The sequence below is a fragment of the Macaca nemestrina genome, chromosome 15 (genome assembly GCF_043159975.1).
Source record: "Macaca nemestrina isolate mMacNem1 chromosome 15, mMacNem.hap1, whole genome shotgun sequence".
Classification (NCBI taxonomy): domain Eukaryota; kingdom Metazoa; phylum Chordata; class Mammalia; order Primates; family Cercopithecidae; genus Macaca; species Macaca nemestrina.
This window is the reverse complement of record NC_092139.1, coordinates 69,788,055-69,802,575: the sequence shown is the minus strand read 5'-3', so window position 1 is coordinate 69,802,575 and position 14,521 is coordinate 69,788,055.

Below are 14,521 nucleotides of genomic sequence, written 5' to 3'. Positions count from 1 at the left end.
CTCTGGCCTGCCCTGTCCATGTCCCAGACCTGGCTCTGGTCCTGGACTTACCTGTCCCTGCCCTGCCATACCCTGACCCATTCCTTGCTCTACACTGAACCTGGCCTGCCTTGGCCCTGTGCTACCCTAGCCCTTCCCTGACCCTCTGCTGGCCCTGGTCCTGCCATGGGCCTGGTTCTGCCATGTCCCTGCCCCGGCCCTGGTTCTGCCCTAGTCTTGTGCTGACCCTGACCCAGACCTTGGCCCTGCCCAAGCCTTGTCCTAGACCTGGCCATGGCTGTTCCCCTGCCCTGGACCGGCGCTGGCACTGGCATGGACCCTGGCCCTTGCCCTGGCCCTTTGCTAGTTAAGGCCATACCCTGGCCCAGCCCTGTTTCTGATGCTGTCTTGGCCCTAATTTGCCCTGGCCCTACCCTGACCCTGCTATTCTGGCCCTAGCCCTGGCCCTGTCCCTGTCCTAGCCCTAGCCCCATTGCTTGTCCTGCCATGGCCCTTGTCTTGACATTGCCCTTTCCTGGTCCTGGCCCTGGCCCTGCCCCAGCCCTGCTCTGGGCCTGGTCTGAACCCTGGCCCTGCAGTGGACCTGCATGTAATCCCGAATAGCTGAGATTACTGGCATATGCCACCGTGTCCGGCTAATTTTGTATTTATAGTAGAGATGGGGTTTCTCCATGTTGGTCAGGCTGGTCTTGAACTCCCACCCTCAGGTGATCCGCCTGCCTTGGCATCCCAAAGTGCTGGGATTACAAGTGTGAGCCACCATGCTTGGCTAAAAAATATGTTTTAAAAAATGTATTACAAAAAACAAACTAGCTAGATGTGGTTGCAGGCACCTGTGATCCCAGCTACTCAGGAGGCTGAGGCAGGGAGAATTGCTTGAACCTAGGAGGTGGAGGTTGCAGTGAGCTGAGATCATGCCACTGCACTCTAGACTGGGCAACACAGCGAGACTCCATCTCAAAAAAGAAAAAAGGAAATAATAAAGTAGTATTCTTACCCTTTTCTACTGACGTTCTCACTGAGCTTATTAGTATTATTGGCTGATGTTTATCCTTCCACTCACATCTACTTACCCATACATTCAAATGCAAAATACACACATGTAGGATGGTTGTGGTTGTATTTTAAAATGAAATTATTTTATGCACATTACTTTGCATTTTGCTTTAAGAAAATATTTTAGCTGTTCCTCAAAGCAGTTGATAGAGATCTAACACATTCTGAGTGCTCAGAAGACAGCTTGTGAAGGCAGCACCACAGCAACAGTTGCTCAGAGGGAACTGATTCAGGAACCTCAATTTAGCAATAGAGCCTAGGGTTTTTCAGCTCAGTGTCTTTAGCCTGTCTCTGCTCGTCATGTAAGTTACGTACTATTCAATCCAGGAGGCGCTATTTACATTGTAGTACATACATAGTCATTGCCTACTGAGTCATACAGATAGAAAAGTCAGTTATAAATTTTATGCCCCCCATTTGCTGCAGCTCTCGGTGAGAAGAATGAGTGCAGCTATAGGAGACTAGTTCCATTGGCATGCCACCTGCCTAATATACACAATTTTGTTAAGATATACAGATAGAATTATTATGCTAATAGCAAATATTTTAGGTAGCTCACTATGTTCCATGTACTCTTCTAAGGGCTTCATGTTCGTCCCCAGTTAAACCTGGTTGGGGGAGGTGACTCATGCCAGTAATCCTAGCATTTTAGAAGGCTGAGGCAGGAGGATCGCTTGAGCCCAGGAGTTTGAGAACTGCCAGAGCAATATAGTGAGACCCTGTCTCTAAAAAAAGAAAAAAAATTTAAACACTTACTGAGGCATGGTGGTGCATGCCTGTAGTCCCAGCTACAATGGGAGGCTGTGGTAGGAGGGTCACTTGAACTTGGAATATTGGGACTGCAGTGAGTGGTGATCAAGCCTCTCTTCTGCACTCCAGCCTGGGTAACAGAGCGAGACTCCATCTCATAAGTAAAACATTTTGTATAGATTCCCATAGAAATGAGTTAGACATCAGGCATAGAATTATTAGCCACTTCATGTCTGCCTTGAGTGTAAAACATGTAGTAAGGGGCAGCTTTAAACCATCTCAATCAATAGCCTCTAACTTCTCAAGAAGGTTCTTATTTCATGAATTTCTAAGCAAGAGACTACCTGGATTAAGACATTTGGTGGAGGACTCTGGTCTATTCCATTGGTCTATATCTCTGTTTTGGTACCAGTACCATGCTGTTTTGGTTACTGTAGGCTTGTAGTATAGCTTGAAGTCAGGTAGCATGATGCCTCCAGCTTTGTTCTTTTGACTTAGGATTGTCTTGGCAATGCAGGCTCTTTTTTGGTTCTGTATGAACTTTAAAGCAGTTTTTTCCAATTCTGTGAAGAAAGTCATTGGTAGCTTGATGGGGATGGCATTGAATCTATAAACTACCTTGGGCAGTATGGCCATTTTCACGATATTGATTCTTCCTATCCATGAGCATGGTATGTTCTTCCATTTGTTTTTCATTCCATTTGTCTTTTATTTCACTGAGCAGTGGTTTGTAGTTCTCCTTGAAGAGGTCCTTTACATCCCTTGTAAGTTGGATTCCTAGGTATTTCATTCTCTTTGAAGCAATTGTGAATGGAAGTTCATTCATGATTTGGCTCTCTGTTTGTCTGTTACTGGTGTACAAGAATGCTTGTGATTTTTGCACATTAATTTTGTATGCTGAGACTTTGCTGAAGTTTCTTATCAGCTTAAGGAGATTTTGGGCTGAGACAATGGGGTTTTCTAAATATACAATCATGTCATCTGCAAAGAGGGACAATTTCACTTCTTCTTTTCCTAACTGAATACCCTTTATTTCTTTCTCTTGCCTGATTGCCCTAGCCAGAACTTCCAACACTATGTTGAATAGGAGTGGTGAGAGAGGGCATCCCTGTCTTGTGCCAGTTTTCAAAGGGAATTTTTCCAGTTTTTGCCCTTTCAGTATGATATTGGCTATGGGTTTGTCATAAATAGCTCTTATTATTTTGAGATATGTCCCATCAATACCGAGTACTTTTTTAAAATTTTGCTAGTGATACTTTGTCTTTTTAAATAAAACTTAGACTTGGCATAACAAACATTTTGCAATAATACTGTTCTTTATTTGCTTTTTGGTTTTCTTTTTTTTTTTTTTTTTTTGAGACGGAGTCTCGCTCTGTCGCCGGGCTGGAGTGCAGTGGCCGGACCTCAGCTCACTGCAAGCTCCACCTCCCGGGTTCCCGCCATTCTCCTGCCTCAGCCTCCCGAGTAGCTGGGACCACAGGTGCCCGCCACCTCGCCCGGCTAGTTTTTTGTATTTTTAGTAGAGACGGGGTTTCACCATATTAGCCAGGATGGTCTCGATCTCCTGACCTCGTGATCCGCCCGTCTCGGCCTCCCAAAGTGCTGGGATTACAGGCTTGAGCCACCGCGCCCGGCCTGCTTTTTGGTTTTCAACTTACAGCAATTTATTGTTAATATTTAGAGAATAAGTAGTAAAATAATTAACTTATTAAAAATGTTCTTCCTATAAAATATTACTGTACACATCCAATAAATTATGTGCAATGGTCTCACTCACAGAGAGAAGATTTTCTAGTCCAATAACCAGGTCTAAGAAGGTTTTACGTATGCTCTACTTACTGCCTAATTCTCTGGAACTATTAAAGAATGAAGCATACAATATATTCTAAACTTCAAACTGCATTATCATCATATTTGTTTTACTTAAACCCTAATAATAAGTTTCACTTTTGACACCTGAAATTATTACAATGGGCTTCCATCATGCCAATCTCAACCTCTCAATATTTCTGGCATTTGCAGTATTTTTCTGAGATATTTAAGAAGAATCATCTGAATAGTATTTTGTTTATCGGAGCCTCAATGAATATATACATGAATTTTTGGTTAATACAGACCCTTAATCTCTAAATACAAGTACTAAAATATGTTTTTATTTTTTTGGCTCAACTTTTATAGTTCAGATAGCCCAGGATTGGAAAGACCTGTTGATGTCTATTACTGTTTTATTCTCTTAGTTCTTGCTTACTTGTTTTTTTGTTTTTTTTTTCCCAAACTGAACCTATGTTCTAAAATTCTGAAATGAATTTTTTCATGCTAGTATGAAGACGGTTTAATTTGAACTTTTTTTTGCAGCTGATCAGGGTATGTAAAAATACACTTAGAGTTTGTACATATAATCTCCAGCTAAAGATAAATATTAATAGTTTTAGTATTATTGTGTTAAATTTTCTGAAAGTATATATATCATCAATGTCTTCTATAAATCCATGATTTTTTATTTCCTCTTGTTTTTATTTCTATCAGCCACAATATATATTAATAAATTAGGCTGTATCTCTAACCTATTATCATATTCTGTTTTCCTTTTCTCCAAATAAATCATTAGTAAGTATATTTTTGCTTACTATTAAAAATGTTGGCCAGGCTCATTGGCTCATGCCTATAATCCCAGCATTTCGGGAGGTCAAGGAGGACAGATCATGAGGTCAGGATTTCGAGTCAAGACCAGCCTGACCAACATGGAGAAACACCGTCTCTACTAAAAATACAAAAATTAGCCAGGCATGGTGGCACGTGCCTGTAATCCCAGCTACTCAGGAGGCTGAGGCAGGAGAATCACTTGAACCCAGGAGGAAGTGGTTGCAGTGAGGCAAGATTGCACCACTGCACTCCAGTCTGGGTGACAGAGCACTACTTCGTCTCACAAAAATAAACAAAAAAGTAAATAGTTTATCAGTTGTCCATTTTTACAATATTTCCCACTTTATATGTTACTAGTATAAGACATGTTTACAAGGATTTTAGAGAATCGTTTTATTTTAATTGTCAATTTGAGCTATTATTTATTGGCTTTTTTTTTCAAGTGGTTATGGATTTTGTATTCGCCCATGTTTAATGAGCCTTACAACACTGGTATCAGAGAACATGAGTTATTTAATTTTTTTTTTTTATTTTTTACATTGACACCTAAAACATGTTTTTCTCATTTATAACATTGAGTTATCAATATATATTATTTTCATTTACTTTATTAATTTTATTACTGATAACTTTACAACTTCTAATTTATACATATTTTATAATATATATACAAAACCTTTCAGTTTTCCCAAAGTAAATATATATTGAATGTATATTAACTATTATACCATTTTCTATTATTAAATAAATGTTTTGGAAACAACTGAATAGTAAACACATTTTCATTCTAAATTATATATCTCAGTGTTACAAATAAACTAATTCAGGGCATTCTTAGAGATAAAGAACAGTACAGTGTTTACTACTATAGCAAACAAGGAGATATTTAAAAACAACAAAAATATTTAAATTAATTATAATATCAAAATATTTTTAAAAAGTATTTGCTTTAAGCAACAACAGTTGAAGATAAAACAAAATTTGTTACATATGTTATCAGGATGTTGTTGGACCATCTAATAATTGCTGCATTAATTTAAGAGTAGTCATTTTAGTTTTTAACCTCATAAATTGTATTCTTAATGCAAAATTTAGGTAAATATGTTTTCATGGAAATTACCTAGAAATTTTATGACAGATTTTTTTCAAAATAAGATGGAGTTGTTCTTCATTAAATGTATAAACTTTACATGTGTAATTGAAATTAAACCAGAGTTCAGTAAAAATCAGTGACAAATTATTAAAACATCAAGAATATTATTTTTAAAATTTTACTTTAAGATGAAATTAAACTACTGCCATAATTTTTAGAAATTAGTTTCTTATTTATTGTTTCTATAAGCATAGATTTGTTGGACATCAGTTTGTAACATGAATACGTTAAATGTTTCTTTCCACCTCTACAAATTAAAGAGAAAATAATGTAGATAAATTATGCCAATAAAGTTAAATTAATATGCTAGTTGAATTTTAAAGAATATAAGAAGGTGATTAAAATGTAAAATGAGATATATTATGTTAACATAAAAAATATAAGTGCAATGCATGAATACTATAGAATATTGATATACCAAAGTAAACACTAAGAAAGAGAGCTAAATTATTTATAACACTATAAAGTTATATTGGGCTCAAATATACAATGGAAAAATAATACTGTAATCAGTTATTGTGGAATTAAATGTCAGTGAAAACCATTAGATTGTAGCTTAATTTTTCTAGGTCATAATTCAAAACACAACCATTTTTCATATTAAGCCTACATAAATAACACTGTAGTTATTGGTCTGAAAATTATACTGTGTTACTAAATAGGTTTGATATTAAATTACCTACATAGGATGACCGCACAAAACTAATCTACCACAAAAACTCAAGTTGCTATGATTCAGAGAAACTGAAAGGAAAAAGGTACTTTTAAAGTCCTTTTTGGCTCATTTTACAAACAAAGGAATAAAAAATCCACAAAAATATTTGATTAACATATATTGTAACTTGTTTGTAAAGATAACCTGATTTCTGCTTTTGTCCCTATTCTGAAAAAAAAAAAAAAAAAGACAGGATTTACTTATTATGCTGGTGCTCTCCAGTGAGGCCTCTTTTGTAAAAGTTTTACAACTTTTGGTCCTGATTTCCTCCCCTCAAAAAAAGAAAGCAATGGGGCTAAACCTCCATTGCATGGAAATCCACACAAGAATGGCTAATCTAGTGAAAGTACCAGCCTGTGGCTCAGTATCTACCCTCTAATAATATTATTTAATTATTACTCCTATGTGAACAAGGCTAGTCCTTAATTTTTCTTCCACAAGAAAGCCTCAATGGAGAACATTAGCATAGGATGCAGCCATTCAGAGAAAGCAGACCATACAGTCTCTACGGATACAGAGAGATTACAAAGGTGTCCTGTTTGTGCTGTTACAACAAAATATCTGAGACCGGATAATTTATAAAAAGCAGAAATTAGTTTTCTTACAGTTCTGGAGGCTGCAAAGGTCAAAGTCAAGGCACTGGCATGTTTGGTTGTCTGGTCAGGGCTGCTGTCTGATCCCAAGATGCTTGGTTGGTGCGTTCTTTGTAGGGAAAGGGTACTGTGTCCCCACAAAGCAGAGATAGAAGGACAAGAAAGCCGAGTGCAGAGTGAAGCCTCTTTCCTAAGAACCTTCCCATTCACAAGGGTGAAGCGCCCAAGACTGAATTAAAAAATAAGGAGCATATTGAAGTTCAATTTAAAAATTATTTAAAAACATAGCGTTAAGTGTGAGTAAACATGCCTATTCCTGTACCAATAATAGAAAACCTAAGGCTTCATGCTTACAGAAATTCATCAGATGAGGCCGTGATCCTAGATAAGAAAGATGAAGCTTAAAAATAAATGCCACCAAAAGGCCAAACGTATGTTTACAACTACCACAGAGAGAGTACAATGGGGTATTTTTTGTTTGTTTCTTTGTTTGTGTCTGTGTGTGTGTGTGTGTGTGTGTGTGTGTGTGTGTGTGTGTGTGTGTATTTTCTTACTGTCTAGTTCCTTGCTTTAAAAGTTTGGGTAGGGACAAGAGGGGAAAAAAAAGAAAAAAAGAAAGAAACTCAACTAAATGTTTGTGGCAAAACCCTATGTTTAAGCAAACTTAGCAATTTACACTCACATTATATCTTTGATTCAGCAGCTTCAACCTAGAATATGTGTATGAACTGATAATATCTCTGGTTCACCTAGTAGAACTGAAACAAAAATAAACGTAGAATATAGAGACAATGTCTCATATCATTTCAAAAATTCATTTTTTTTTTTTAGGATCCATTGCTAGAGAATTACTGTGTTTCTTTTGAAGATGTCATAACATTTTGCTTTTTCATAGTTCTAGTATTATTACACTGATTTCTTCACACCTGAAGAAGCAGTCACTTCTTATTTTTCAATTTACTTTCATTGGGGCAGGACTTTTTTTTTCAGGCTGTGATTAGGACGTATGTTGATGGAGGTCATTTGACTTCGCCTCTGGGGTGCTTCAGTGGCGAATATTCAGTGTGGTTTTCTTGATGATAAATAGCCTTAGGGCCACGGCATTCTCAAATGCCAGTTGTAGTAGTCGAGTACTGGGCAGGTGAGTGGGCTCACAGCCTCCTGTGAAGCTGGGATGATGTGGGTGATGATAGTAGCAGGGAGCAGAGGTAGTAAGAAGCTTGTCTTTTTCCCAGGCACTGTGCACTTCTGTCAACAGATGTGATGGACTGTGCAGGCTGACTTCCAGGCCTGTAGGTAGCACTTGCAGGTGACAGCCAACTTCAGCAGTGACAGTGAGTTTATGCTTGACCTTTGTTAACCAGGTGGGGTACTTGGGTGTCCCAGGTGATAGGTTGACCCATGGAATACTCAGTGGTTCAGAGGTCCGATGCTCAGCCTGGGAAGTGTAGGGCAAGGGTGGGAATCAATGAAGCTGGCAGGGCTAAGCCAGACAAGCCTGCACTTGGAACCTGCGATAACAGAAGCAAGTGCCAACCCAGAGGGGTGTGAGGCTCCACAGGCAAGTGAGCAAGAGTTGGACCCATTTGACTCTCACACTCTGGAGCAAGTGAAGCTCCCTTCCACAGCACAACCGCAAAATTCATGTCAAACCTCACTCAGTTAGCACGGATAATAGTGCTCTAAAGATAAATAAATCATCCCAAGTCAGAACACAGGAAAAGCTTATCCTCAGTAAATAAGACTGCCAACACAATCAACAGCCAAATTATTCACAGCAACACATTTCAAATTAAAGTAGTTTAGACAGGTTAAAAAATAAATATATATGCATACATAAAAAATCCATTATGGGGGCCACATTATAAACAAAAGCATTGAAACATTTAGAAATAAGAAAAATAGAACTTTAATAACATAATTTTATATCCATATATATTTATGTTGAGTAGATTAGCCATTGAGATTAAAATGAAATGGCTATATAAAGTAGAAAGTTAGGTTAATCTAGAAATAATTAGTAAAAAGAAAGATATGAAGAAGTCATTCATAATAAAGCACCAAGTGATTAAACAGCTGCAATATATAAAACAGAGGTAATTCAAAATAGAATCCAAAATGATACAGGTCAACATATTTCAGATTTCCCAGAAAATGATACTGCTTTGGGAACACAATATTCAAACGAACAACGACCATTTTCTGGAATTGCAAATGGGCAGAAATGCTCAATTCAGGGAGCATAAGAAAGATAATTCACTCAGAGATTTTACAGCACCCCAGCAAATGCAAATTAGTACATCTGTAGATAAAACATATCTAAAATGTAGATTTCTCAGCCTCTGTTTCAGTCATGGGTGTTTATGTGATTAGATTTCAGTTTAATTCGACGTAAGCATATCTGATGTGGTCACTTTTCAGAGTATCTGGAAATTAAAGAAAAGCTGCTTGCTCATGAGTTCTTCTTTGCTCCCTTTCTATGGTCTGCAGTGTGTTTGCGGCAGTGAGTACCTTTCACCTTGAATGCAGAAATTAGAGTAAAAATGAGATCAATGTCCTAGGGGATAACACAGCAACAAGAAAATAGGGACCAAGGTACCTGCATAACCAAATAGAACAGAGCTTTCCTATTAGCCTGGGCCAGTGTGGAAACAGATTACCACACATAAGCCAAAACTGTGAGATCTTTTTGTAATAACATCTTGGTATTTACTATCATGCAGATATTTAGGTACTCATATTGTTTCATCATTTGAGGAGAAAACAATAGCGAAAGGGAGAGAAAGAGAGAGAGGGTAATGAGTGGGTAAAGTCATAGGAGAGGGGAGAGATAAAAGTTTAGACTTTGTAAAATTGTCTCATGAAATTGTTTTATTTATAATAAAAAATAAAGTGAGAGAATATCAGCTTAGGGAATCCAAATACATTGCAGCTATGTGAAATTTATAAGTTACTCCCAGAAAACTTAAAGACTAAAAACATTAAAATTAAAGGTTGGAAAAATACACAACCAACAAGCAAAATTACTGCTAGCCAAAAAAAAAATTGTGAAAATGATATGAAAAAAATTGGCTGAAACAAGCAAACCTAAATGGCTAGCAAACATAAAAAGTGTCAAATTTGCTAGTAGTTATTGGGAAATAAAATTGACATATATGTATATGTGTGTGTATTATATATATGCATTAATGTATATATTCATAGATGTATATATCAACTTTTAATAATTAAACTAGTAGAAATCTTAAGAAAAGAAAGCCTTGGCAAATAAACATTTATAGTACATATTGTTACAAACATTATAGAAAGAAATCTGCCAGTGTCTATTTAAATAAAAGTCTATAAACATACTAACCCAACAACTCCACTATTAAAGCTCATCTGTGTAGAAATATCCATATAGCAAAATAATAAATGTGTCTTGTTAAAAAACAGGATTCAGGTACATAAGTTGCTAGGGCTGCCATAACAAATATCACAGACTGAGTGGCTTAAAGAATGGTCTTTTAGCCGATAGCGGTGTCTCACGCGTGTAATCCCAGCACTTTGGGAGGCCAAGGTGGGCAGATCATGAGGTCAGGAGATCAAGACCATGCTGGCCAATATGTTGAAATTCCATCTCTACTAAAAATACAGAAAAATTAGCTGGGCATGGTGGCGTGTGCCTGTAGTCCTAGCTACTCAGGGAGGCTGAGGCAGAAGAATTTCCTGAACCTGGGAGGCAGGGCTGCAGTGAGCCGAGATCACGCCACTGCACTCCAGCCGGGTGACAGAGCAAGACAACGTCTCAAAATAAAATAATAAATAATTAAAAAATGAATAAAAAATAAAAAGAATGGTCTTTTATTTTCTCACAGTTCAGGAGGCTACAAGATCAAGATGTCAGCAGAGCTGGTTTCTTTTTGAGACTTCTGTCGTTGGCTGGTAGATGGCTCTCATTTTACGTGGTCTGCCCTGTGTACACAACTGTGTCCTAATCTTTCCTTTGTATCAGGACACCAGTCATTAAATTAGAACTCACTCGAATGACTTCATTTAACTTAATTACTCTTTGAAAAGCTCTTTCTCCAACTACAGTCACATCTTGAGGTAGTGAGGGTAAGAACTCCAACACATAAACTTTGAGGGGACATAATTTAATGCATAACAATATAGCTGGCTATTCTACTGTATTTTTAGTAATAAAAATGCAGAAAAATTCTGAATTACCATTAATAGAGAAATCATTGTGTAATATTGTAAGTCATCTATAATATAATAATTATACAAATTTAAAATATGATTTTATTAATTTATATTAATGTGTAGGATATTCATAATATGGTATGCTATGGTTTGGATATTTTTGCCCTCCAAATCTTATGTTGGAATGGAATATCCAGTTTTGGAGGTGGCTTGATGGGAGGTGATTGGATCATGGGGCAGTTTCTCATGGTTTAACACCATCCCCCTTGGTGTTGTCAGGGAGAAAGTGAGTTCTTGTGAGATCTGGTGGTTTGAAATTGTGTGGCACCTCCTCCCTCTCTTCCTTGTTCCGACTCTCACTATGTGACGTGCTGGCTTTCCCATTTCCCTCTCCCATCATTAGAGGACTTTTCCAGAAGTAGATGCTGACACTGTGCTTCCTGTTTAGCCTGCAGAGCTTTGAGCCAATTAAGCCTCTTTTTCTTCTTTTTTAATAAATTGGCCAGTCTCAAGTTTTTCTTTACAGCAATTCAAAATTGGCCTAATATATCTGGTCAGGAGTAGAATGTAATGATGCTATTTTCCTAGAAGGGGACATTTTTCCATTTTGCTTGCTAGAACTTGATTTGATTATTTCTTTTTTTTTTTTTTTTTTTTTGCTATTGAGTTGAGTTCCTTTTATACTCTGGGTATTACCTCCTTCTTAGATGCATATTTTGCAAATGCTTTTCTAGAAGGGGAATCTGTGGATTGTCTATTATGTCAATTGAACTTTTTGATGTACAGAAGCTTCTCAGTTTGATGCAATCTCCTTTATCCTTTTTTTTTTAAATTTGGTTACCTGTGGTTTTGGGGACATAGTGAAAGAAAAAAGTCATTACTTGGTCTAGTGTCGTAAAGCTTTTTTCCCTATGTTTTCATCCAGCAGTTTTACTGTTTCAGGTTCTACATTTAAGTTTTTATTCCTGTTTGACTTAATTTTTTTGTATAGAGTAAGATAAGGGTATACTTTTAATCCTCTGCATGTAGACATTCAGTTTTTCCAACATCATTTATTGAAGAGACTATGTTTTTCCTATTGTGTGCTCTTGCCTTTGTTTGAGGAAAATTAGTTGACCTTAAATGCATGGATTTATTTCTGGGTTGTCTATCCTGTTCTGTTGGCTGATATGTCGGTTTTTATGCCAGTATCATGCTATTTTGATTACTATAGTTTTGTAACATATTTTAAAATCATTTATTGTAATGCCTCTAGCTTTGCTTTTTAAAGAGTTAAAATTATCACAGGATTTAGTTATTGAAGATCAAAGAACTGTGATGAAATTGACAATGGCATATAGTTATACTGTGGTATAAATGTATCAAACTTAAGGCATGAAGAAACAAAGCATAGTGCATGTTGCCTCGGAAATAAGGTCCTGTATTGGGAGGAAAGAAAATGAAAACAACATCCAAGGCAAGATTGAACTACTCACGGTCAGTATCTTATTGAAAATTCACCAATTAGGTAAATGTTTATATATCAACTATTACATCATGAGTGAGGACAAAGTAGAAGCCAGGATTCTCAGGCAGTGAGATTCTGCCAAAAAATAAGGTAACATCAGGAGTAGAAAAGAGGTAATCACTTTCATCAACAGTTACTTATGAAAGATCATGAATCAAGAGTCATTTATGAGATTTATGTACATGTGAACATATCTGCATTATTGAAGAATAGCACATTTTAAAATATAGTAATATCAAATATTTGAATACTCAATTGAATGCATTCTTCTTGATTTTAGATATATATTCTATATTTTGGATCAATATTTTCTGTCACTTTAGGTATAGTTATAGAAAGCTACACTCTTTGGAAATATAGAGCAATCAATATCATTCTATGCTAACAAAACAGTTATGAAAAAGCTTAAGGATGTTTTGAAATGATAATAAACTAAAAAGTAATGCTACAAGAAAATAAAAGCATCGCGTATTGGGCAAAATCATTGATTTTCACTAGTTTTTTTCAGGTTCTTTTATCTACTACAATTCAGGGTAGTATAATTTTAATACTTAATAAATCATCTATATTAATGTCAAGAAAATAAAGTTAAGCACCCATGTTAAATTTTTTCTGCATTTTTTTTAATTTGTAAGATTTTATTTTTCAATACACCAACCATTTTCTGTTGATTCCAGTAGTGTAACTTGAGGCAAATTATTATATTAGCAGACTAACAAAATAGTTATATTGAAGTTCCAAGACACATGCTTTTTTTTTTCTTAATGTGCTACTAGCTAAATCTATGAATTTTGAAAACGTACAGAATATCCTTGTTTAGACGATGTTTGATGAATTATTAATTTATCCTCCTTCTTCTTTTTGTATGTACATATCAATTTGAAAATGCCAATTCTCAATATCTCAGGATTCCTGTAAATTAGAACTCATCATGTGAGAAGTAAGCAAAGGTCTCTTGGAAACCTTTGAGAACATTATGTTTTCCTTGAAAAAAGTGGTTGGCAAAGCTTCTTTCCTGATATTGCCTAGACTTTAAAGACTGAAGTGATGACAGACATCTTGTTACAATGAGAAAAATGCTAAGAATGTTTCAGAGAAAATGGCTTTGCTCTAGTTATTTTATTATGTGACACAAATGAATTTCCTTTAAATTTGCTTTTCGGCCATCTGTTGGGATTTTCCATTACTTATAATCAAAGCCATTTCTGATTTACATATAAAGCTTCATTTTTCATTTGAAGCACATATAGGAAGTACAATAAAAGAGAAGAAAGATTTTTAAGATTTTTAAGATTTAGCGTAATATAAATTATGGTATATGGGTTTTATTGTCTCAGTTATTCATATTAAACTGATTTTCATAAATTTCTTAAAAAAGTGTTTATAACAAAACAAACCATTGCATATTTCCTACAGCTATTACTGAATAAATGCTCAAGAAAAGATAAATCCTGGAATCTAAATCTTCTAGGCATGGCAACAAAAAATTTTGAAAGATACATAAAGGATACACTTTTTAGCATGTGTCTACAATTCCTTTAATTTTCTTATTATAGAATAGCATTGTGTGTCCAAAATGTGTTCTTCATCTTGAAGGATCTTTCTTGAAACAAAAACAGAGACTGAACAATACTAAGCCAAGCAAGTTACAACTTATTGATTACTCTTCATCCTCCCTATCAATCAATTAAAAATTTATTTTTCTCTATCATTTCTTTTCTTCTATTTAAAATTTTTGCAATCTAGGAGACAGAATATAGATACGTACCCTGATGATGGTTAGAAAATTAGGAATATAGCTACATAGATATTATAAAGTATCACTTAACACTACCAGTTCTTATTATAGTTCAAACAGGGTTTCACACTCATATTTTTTCTATGTTCTTTCTTAATATCAATATATTATTAATATTAAG